Below are 9,949 nucleotides of genomic sequence, written 5' to 3' on the forward strand. Positions count from 1 at the left end.
AAAAAAAATTAAAAGAAAAAATAAATAAATAAATAAACAGGAGGGATCTCACATCTGCACACACACACCATGGGTGCTGGGGGAAAAAAAAGCACTACTGCACTTAGGTGGTAGTGTGGGGGTTAAAAAGAAGAAAAAAAAATTAAAAAAAAGATAGAAAAAAACCCAGAAGATACGTTAGAAAAAAAAATAAACAGGAGGGCTCCCTCCAACTCTATTTTGATTTAGTCCCCACCCTCTCCTTCACTGTTTTGATCACACAGCACTGCCCTTTGATGTGAAGGGCAGTGTTTGTCACTGGCCACCCGGGTGTTTTCCTATCTTCCTGGTGGTGGAAATTGAATAAAGACTCGTGCACTTTGTGTCTTTCACTGTGTCTCACACCTGCACACACACACCATGGGTGCTGGGGAAAAAATAATCACTACCGCACTTAGGTGGTAATGTGGGGGTTTAATAAAAAAGAAAAAAGGAAAAAAAAAGCAAAAAAGAAAAAAAAAAAAAGGAGGGGTCTCACACCTGCACAGACACACCATGGGTGCGGGGGGAAAAAATAAGCACTACCGCGGTTAGGTGGTAGTGTGGGGGTTAAAAAAAGAAGAACAAAAAGAAAAAAAAAATAAACAGGAGAAGCTCGTCCAGGTCAGAAAACGGATTAAGCAGAGGATTTAAATACAGACAGCGGATTAACCAACCTTTCTGCTTTGAGATGCCATCTTACTGTTGTTTATAAAAAAAAATAAACAGGAGGGCTCCCTCCAACTCTATTTTGATTTAGTCCCTACCCTCCCCTTCACTGTTTTGATCACACAGCACTGCCCTTTGATGTGAAGGGCAGTGTTTGTCACTGGCCACCCGGGTGTTTTCCTGTCTTCCTGGTGGTGGAAGTTGAATAAAGATTCGTGCACTTTGTGTCTTTCACTGTGTCTCACACCTGCACACACACACCATGGGTGCTGGGGAAAAAATAAGCACTACTGCACTTAGGTGGTAGTGTGGGGATAAAAAGAAAAAAAGGGAAGTAGCACTGCCCTTTGATAAAAAAAAGAAAAAAAAGAAAGAAAAAAAGTAACATGAGTGTCTGATCACAAAGCATTGCCCTTTGATGTGAAGGGCACTGCTTGTCACTGGCCACAAAATAAAAAAAGAAAAAAAAAAACAAAAACAGGAGGGTAGAGCCCGGGTGTCCTTGGAGAAGGAGCACGCGGTGTCGACCAACACCCTGGAGTTGTTCAGGGAGAGCTGGGCGCCGCAGGGAGTGGAGTGCATCATTTCTCCCTCCAACTCTGCTTTGATTTAGTCCGCACCCTCCCCTTCACTGTTTTGATCACACAGCACTGCCCTTTGATGTGAAGGGCAGTGTTTGTCACTGGCCACCCGGGTGTTTTCCTATCTTCCTGGTGGTGGAAATTGAATAAAGATTCGTGCACTTTGTGTCTTTCACTTTGTCTCACACCTGTACACACACACCATGGGTGCTGGGGATAAAATAAGCACTACCGCGGTTAGGCGGTAGTGTGGGGGGGTTAATTAAAAAAAAACAGTAGTGGGGGCAGCGGGCCGTGGAGGGGGTCATTAGGGCCGACTGCCTGCCCCTCTTCCGCAGACAAAAAAAAATTCAACTGGAGTCTCAGGGTTTGGGCTCTGGCTTTGCTGTCCCTCTCCCTTGTAAATTACTGTATCTCTGTATACAGCTTCTGGATTGGTGGTGCTGGGGGGGTGCGGCGGTTCGGGTGGCGTCCGGGGAGCAGCGAAATCGACGTTTCGGGCAAAAGCCCTTCATCAGGAATAAAAGCGTCGGTTTCGCTGCTCCTCGGATGCTGCCTGGGCTGCTGTGCTCTTCTGGCGCCACTAGTCCAGAATCTGGTTTCCAGCATCTGCAGTCATTGTTTTTACCTCTGTATACAGCTGTTAACATTAATTGTTTATTTGTAAACTGTACTGTTAAAAAAAAAATAAATAATAACCAGGAGGGTAGAGCCCGGGTGTCCTTGGAGAAGGAGCACGCGGTGTCCACCAACACCCTGGAGTTGTTCAGGGAGAGCTGGGCGCCGCAGGGAGTGGAGTGCATCATTTCTCCCTCCAACTGTATTTTGATTTAGTCCCCACCCTCCCCTTCACTGTTTTGATCACACAGCACTGCCCTTTGATGTGAAGGGCAGTGTTTGTCACTGGCCACCCGGGTGTTTTCCTATCTTCCTGGTGGTGGAAATTGAATAAAGATTCGTGCACTTTGTGTCTTTCACTGTGTCTCACACCTGCACACACACACCATGGGTGCTGGGGAAAAAATAATCACTACCGCACTTAGGTGGTAGTGTGGGGGGGAGAAAAAAAGAACATCAAATAAGCACTACTGCACTAAGGTGGTAGTGTGGGGATTAAAGAATAAATGAAAGGAAAAAAAAAACAGGAGGGTCAGAGGTTCTGTTCCATCCAGGTGAGCTGTGAGCTAGCTGGGCCAGTGTCAGGCACTATGCATGTGCAGGTGAGCTGTGAGCTAGCTGGGCCAGTGTCAGGCACTATGCATGTGTACATAATGGGTGACCAGGTGAGCTGTGAGCTAGCTGGGCCAGTGTCAGGCACTATGCGTGTGTACATAATGGGTGACCAGGGGACAGGGTACGGGCCTTTGTGGATCAATTTCACTTTTCAGACAGACCACAACTCACACAACGACTGACACCGTTAGTGGATCCCATTGACATCCCAGGAAGAAGCAATTGGTAGTAAACCTATGGAGGTTGAGGTGAACAGTACAGAAACATTGAAGGGGAAGCTGGATAAACACAAGGGAGAGAGGAAGAGAAGAATACATTGATGGGGTGTGAAGTTGACACTGATGATATGCTCAGGGGTATTGGTGGGGGTGCAGAGAGCAGAGTGAGGAATGAGATGGTAAAGTTCCTCTTGATTTGTTTCTGTACTGTTCACCTCAACCTCCATAGGCTTACTACCAATTGCTTCTTCCTGGAACTATTCATACACCTGAACTTAAACTCTAGAGTCATCAAGTTTCACTTTATCCTTTCCTTCCCAGGAGTACTTGTCTATGTAGCTAGCTTCATCAAAGGACTTCACAGGATTGTCAAAACTTAAGGTAAAATGAAAAAGGTTCTCTCTCTCTCTCTCTTTCTCTCTCTAAGCTATGAGTGTGTGCCTTAAACTTAAACATCCTCACCTGACCTTCTAAACTGGAGCCTGTTTAATCTTGTTTGATTGTAAAACTCTACAATGTGGATGAAATCCCGATATTTCTAAAGCTGGGCCTCAAAAGCTCAAAACTCACCATGGCTACAAAAATACTTACAAGTTTGTTATTAACTTCAGACCCACAGAAAACTCCACATTACAAACTCAAAATTATAGTAAATCCTATTAAAGTCTATATCAATCACACAGTTTGCATCCCAATGTCTATATTCAGTTACTCCTCAAACTTCTCTTTTTCAGGGAACGCAGCTTCAGTGTTTTACCGAGTAACTGCTTATCTTGGGTCTATTCTGGTTCAATCCATGGAAGTGTTCATCACCCCAGGGGTGAAGAGGTTTTCACTCGATGGAAGGTTTTGTTCTGCTGCTGTAGACAGGGTACAGAGTTCCTCCAGATAAGGCAGCCATGCAGCACTGGGGTGCAGAGCTGGCTAATGACTGACAGCTCCACATGTCAACCTGGGTAACATCAATGACTCCTGTCCAAGAGTCCAGGCTGTCAACTGGCGACAGAGCGGGACATGTTGGCCATCTAACAAGTCAACAAGACTCAATAACAGAGTCGAGAGTGTGGTGCTGGCTTCCTGATGAAGGGCTTATGCCCGAAACGTTGATTCTCCTGCTCCTGACCTGCTGTGCTTTTCCAGCACCACACTCTAGACTCTGAAGCTCTAGCATCTGCAGTCCTCACTTTCTCCATGTAATAACACACAGGCCTTGCAAATTGTCCAGTCATAGCACCAAGGAGCTGTAAGTATGAAAGGTCAGCTGATTGAATATGGCTACAAGTCCTTTTGCGATGATGTTGTGGCACTGTCACTGGTTCATGTCTGATCTGACCTTGCACATTGTGAGGTCATCCTGCACCCGGTTCCTATAGTGGCTACATTCAACAAGTACTTCCTTGGTCACAAAGCACTTTGGATATCCTGAAAGATGCTATATAAATGCAAGATTTTTTTTGCAGTGTGGCTAGGTTTGTGGATGACACAAAAAAAAGGGAAGGTAAATGGTGAGGGTGATGTAAATAGTCTGCAGGTTAATGGAGTGAACACAAACTAGGCAGATGGAATATAATGTGGGAGAACAATGAGAGGTGACATATTTTGGCAGGAAGAATAAAGAAGGAGAATATTATTTGAATGGAGAAAGACTTCAGAAAACTATAGAGCCAAGGGGATTGGCAGTCCTCGTCCATAAATCATAAAAAGCAAACATCAAGTTCACTGGGTAATAAGAAAGAAAATGGTATGTTGGCCTTTATTTTAAAAGGAATGCTAAATCTATACAAGGCACAAGTCAGGTCCCAGCTGGAATACTGGGAACAGTGTTGTGCTCCTTATCTAAGGAAAGATAGACTGGCCTCGGAGAAGTTTCACATGGCTGATTGCCGGTATGGAGAGGTTCAGCAGGCTGGCCTTGTGTATAATGGAGTTTAGAAAAATGACGGGTGACTTTATTGACACATTCTGAAGAGAGATGACAGGGTGGACATGGAAAGGTTGTTTCCCCAGAGGATAAAATCTCAGAATTTCAGGTTTAAGACAGAGATGAGCAGGAATTTCCTCTCTCCGAGAACAGTGAATCTTTGGAATTCTTTACTGCATAGGGCTGGATCGTTAAGAATATTCAAGACAAAATAGTCAGAGTTTTAATCAGTAAGGGAAGGAAAAGTTAAAACTAAAAGGCAGAGAAATGATGTTGCGGATGATCAGATCAGCAATGATCTCTCAGATGGCTGGAGTAGGCTCGATGGGCTGAATGGCCTTCTTCTGCTACTACATTTGATGTGGTAACTCTGGTGGCAGTCAAATGATCTCTGGTGTAAGCCCACGGCCCTCATCACCCCTTTAGTACTTTGCTTTCAGGTTCAGTAAAGGGTCAAACCTGGTACCAATCTCTACAACTTTAAAATAAAAAGCAGGAAAGTGAATTGTGTACTTTAACTTTCAGTAATTGCAACCCAACGGATAAATTGATGCCTCGAGCAATAGATGACCTGAGGTGTTAAAAATGCGAAATCAATGCTTTTTTTCTATTCTTTCTTGCAGGTGACATCAGGATTAGAGTGTGCTCTGTTGTACTGCAGAATGAATAGATTCTGTATTAACTTGAGCTTTACTCAGCTTGCACACTTACATCCCATTGAATGCATTGATCTTTTACAATTGACAATGAATTCTAGATCAGAAGGAAGATGTTTGCCCTGAGATATTCTTCCAAACATGAAAAATGTCAGGGTCTTTCTCATTAATTTTGCTCAAATGTTAACTAATACAGCTGCTCTGTTAAGTCTGAAAGACAGTCAGTAAACAGGATTGCAATATGCTTGGCATCAGCAGCAAGCTTTAAAGTAATTAATGATTGAATGAAAGTTGGTTTGTCTTCACTTGCCCTGGATAGTTCAACTTTTTAGTACAACCCAAAGAACTTGACTCATTGTGTTTGTTTGCAAACTGGGAAGGAGGCAATAAGATAAATGACCTTACAAATTCACTCTTTAAAACTAGTTAGGCTTTTTATTTTAACAGATTAATCACTCTTCACTTTAATCTCTAGAGTATTGGAATATATGATGTAACTCTTTGTAACTGGATTAATCTATACATTGTGGTTCACATTAAAATCATTAGTTTGTTATAAATATTACACCGTGCAAAAAATAAATTGCAAAGTCATTTTAAGCTGTATTAAAGCAAGTGGTATATACACAGTCAAAATTGTTAGTTTTCATAAATCACATATTGATCAAAATGTTTCTGATGTGACAGGTTCACCAACATAAATGAAGGATTATTAAACAGCTTATCAATGGCCAATAGCATGTTCATATTTAAACAAGAACATTTCCTGTAGCAACACAAGGAAATGACAGAAAAAGAATGAGTTTGTGTTTCTATAGTCTCTTTGTTTAACTGTGGCATGCCCAAAGTATTTCACAGACAAGGAAACTACTTTTTGAAATGTACAGCATTGCTGTATTTTAGGAAATGCTGCTGCAAATTTGTGCAGAGCAAGCTCCCGCAGATTGTTTACTAATTGGTAATGGAATGTGATGGTTGCTGGGCCAGTGTTTGTTGCCCGTTTCCCTAGCTGCCCTGCAGAAGCTGGTGGTGAGCGGCCTCCTGAAATGTTGCAGTCTTGGGGCATGACAATTAGCAAATCATCTTTATTGGTCAAAGTGTAAGAGGTACTTACTCAGACCTCCTCCTGTAAGCAGAGGAACACTTATCCAATGCTTTGTACTGTATTCCATTAGGTGATTTAATTTCTGTTATATGATGTAAGGTATGTAATTTATATATATATATCTTAATATTATTAATTTTAGAGTTTAGATTTTAGCCAGTGACATGTGGGTTTTAGTCTGTGCATCTGAAGGGGTTTAATGATCAACTTCCATTTCAGAAACTGTGATGATTTCTTTCTAAAACAGTCTGAGAGAAAGAGAGAGTTCCTGGTGTATCATAGGGTTTTGTTTTCATTGAGGGAGCTCTTACAAGTGAACAAAGTAAACAGATGTGCTTTCATTATAGATGGTCAGAAATTGATTTTTTTTTCCATTAATTAGGAAACAGCCATAACTGTAGAAAGCTTTTGGGTTTCAGTTTGACAATTTTTCAGAAGTTGTAGCTGAAGGTGGGTGGATAAAACAATTGCTCCTGACAAATGGATATATTTCAGAAATAACTTAAGAAATTATATTTTGTTATAAATGTTAAGTATTATCTTCACACAAGGAGTTTGATTTTAAAGTTCCAGATAAGAAGTGTCAGGTTAAAATCCAGAAGGGGTTATTTGAAGCTGAGAAAGTCTGAGCTCAGTTATATGAAGATTCAAGAAAGAGGTGAACAGAGTCTCAAGACCAGGGAATTGAAGCCAGAAATAAGTCAAACCTCATGTGTGATAGAGAAGGTATTTGACTATTGTAAAGGAGTGCTGTTGGAACTAATAAGATTGTAGGTCACCATGTGTTTTGGAATTTTTACACTTGTGCTATGAGTACATGGTTAGGTTTATTCTAATTTCCCTTCACTTCTTTTGCATAATAGACTTCTGTTTTATTGTTAGCCCAGTTTCAAACTGCCCACCATTCAGAATGGTGAGTGTCTGGAATTGTCACGTACCCCTTTCGACTGCCACCAGTGCCCTGTGTTTTGGCTTAATTAACACACCAACCCCTATATCTCAGTCTGAGTTCAATTTAATCTCCTTCTCAAAGCCTAATCTGTACTGATATTGTTTGGAGTGTTGGTTCCCACAGAAATATTGATTTCCCCTTGATTTTTTTTGCTAACACAGCTTTCGTGCATATTTTAACAGGTTTCTCAAACTCCAGGTTTATTACTAACTGTTATTTATGGTTAAAGTGATAAGCTGCATACTTGAGGATTGTAGAGCTGGCCATGAGGGAGATGTTGTGTCTGAGGCTGTAGGCTTAAACGATACAAAACAATCAAATTTTATGAAGTGATAGTTACATCAAGCTGGCTACAGTGAAACAGACCCTTCAGGCCAACATTTCCACATTCTGCAAATTCCCACAACCTCTCTTATCTCACGCTGTCCTCTCATCCCTCATTCCTGGTTTTCCTTTTAATCTATGCTGTCTGCTTCAATACACTTCCTGTGGAGTGAGTTCCATGTTCTCACCATTCTCTGGGTAAAGAAGGATTTTTCTGAATTTAGTATTGTACATTTTTGACTCTGAGTTTTCATCTCCTAAAATGTTTTTACTTTGATGCTATTGGGCATTTCCTCGTTATAAAGATCATTCTTCAATATTTTCATTTCTGGAGAAAGAACACTATTTTATTTAAAAAATATCACTGGAGAAACTCAATTACTTTCCTCACCCTTCCTCGATAGTTATTAGATTAGATTCCCTACGTTATGGAAACAACCTTTGGTCCAACAAGTCCACACCGACCCTCCGAAGAGTAACCCACCCGGACCCATTCCCCTGCATTTACCAAAGCACCTAACACTATGGCTAATTCACCTAAGCTGCATACCTTTTGGACTGTGGGGAAAACCAGAGTACACCAAGGAAACCCACACAGACACAGGGAAAATGTGCAAACTCCACACAGACAGTTGCCAGAGGTGGGAATTGAACCCGGGTCCCTGGCGTTGTGAGGATGCAGTGCTAACCACTGAGCCACCGTGCCACCCCAAAATCTCTTGGTTCTGATCTGATCATAAGGAATCTATTCTACCCCTTCTCCAGTGTCTCAATTATTTTTATATCCCACACAGCGAATGTGAATCACTGTTATAAACTCGAAACACAGTTTATTCTTATTTATTTACAATTTGATTTAGAGAAGCATTAAAAATCCACAATGAATGAAGCTGTATTTTAATAAGAGAAATTCTTGAAAGCATCTGTTTCAGAATATGTTGTGTTGTCTAGTGTACTCTCGCAGCATGCTTCAGATCCAGAGATCCCTCTTGTTAATTGAATGGGAAATGAGGAACACAGATTTTGAATGCAATCTGAGCTAATCATTAATCCCTCTAATTAATCTTCCTTGAACACAATGAGCGGAATCTGACTATATCGCTCCTCTGCGACATGACTCCTGGGTTAGACTTGCTTCTCACTGCCTTCAATGTGAATATATATTTCCTCTCTAACTTGCTTGGATTGTGATTTGACAGCCAAGAGACCTTAGGGACCACACTGAACATTCTCCATCCTCTGTGAACTTGAGAGATCATCCAAAACTCTGCTGTCCTGTGCCTCAGTAGCTCAGTGGTTAGCACTGCTGCCTCACAGTGCCAGGAACCCCAGTTTGATTCCACGCTCAGGTGACTGTGTGGAGTTTGCAGTTTCTGCCTCTGTTTGTGAGGATTTTCTCTGGGTACTCTGGTTTCCTCACACAGACCAAAGATGTACAGATTGACTGTGCTAAATGCAAGGTTGCAGAGAGAGAGGTCTGGGTGGGATGCAGTTCAGAGGGTTGGTTTGGACTCAATGGACCTGCTTTCACACTGTAGGGATTCTATTCTGAGAAAAATTCTCTTCATCTCCCTGTCCTGAAAGAATGTCCCATCATTTTAAGGCAGAGCTCCCCAATGCTCAAGACTTTAATTGTTCGAGTGGATCCATTATTCTGCACGTGATTCATCAGAATCTGTCAATTAGATTTCACCAGGGACTTAGTGAGGAAAGAGATCGATCTGAGACTGGTACAGTTGAAAACAGAAGCGAGTCAAACAGGGCAGGTAGGGACAGCACGTGATTCATCAGAATCTGTCAATTAGATTTCACCAGGGACTTAGTGAGGAAAGAGATCGATCTGAGACTGGTACAGTTGAAAACAGAAGCGAGTCAAACAGGGCAGGTAGGGACAAGGTAGGACTAATAAATTAAACTGCATTTATTTCAATGCAAGGGGCCTAACAGGGAAGGCAGATGAACTCAGGGCATGGTTAGGAACATGGGACTGGGATATCATAGCAATTACAGAAACATAGCTCAGGGATGGGCAGGACTGGCAGCTTAATATTCCAGGATATAAATGCTACAGGAAGGATAGAAAGGGAGGCAAGAGAGAGGAGGGGGAGTGGCATTTTTGATAAGGGATAGCATTACAGCTGTGCTGAGGGAGGATATACCCAGAAATACATCCAGGGAAGTTATTTGGATGGAACTGAGAAATAAGAAAGGGATGATCACCTCCTTGGGATTGTACTATAGACCCCCTAATAGTCAGAGGGAAATTGAGAAA

The 9,949-nt window shown here is 41.9% G+C and overlaps 1 long non-coding RNA gene across 2 annotated transcripts in view; it reads right to left on the reverse strand.

Moving 5' to 3' along the window:
- LOC122540876 overlaps positions 1–9,949 on the reverse strand; it is a 46,746-nt gene that overhangs the window by 1,490 nt on the left and 35,307 nt on the right. The window contains exon 4 of one of the 2 annotated variants that reach the window (XR_006309438.1): positions 5,736–7,871. The exons of the other annotated variant lie outside the window; for it this stretch is intronic. This is a non-coding gene — a long non-coding RNA (uncharacterized LOC122540876). Of the gene's footprint in view, positions 1–5,735; positions 7,872–9,949 lie in introns of those variants that run through there. 2 annotated transcript variants of the gene reach the window in all.

Source organism: Chiloscyllium plagiosum, chromosome 36 (genome assembly GCF_004010195.1).
Source record: "Chiloscyllium plagiosum isolate BGI_BamShark_2017 chromosome 36, ASM401019v2, whole genome shotgun sequence".
NCBI classification, from domain to species: domain Eukaryota; kingdom Metazoa; phylum Chordata; class Chondrichthyes; order Orectolobiformes; family Hemiscylliidae; genus Chiloscyllium; species Chiloscyllium plagiosum.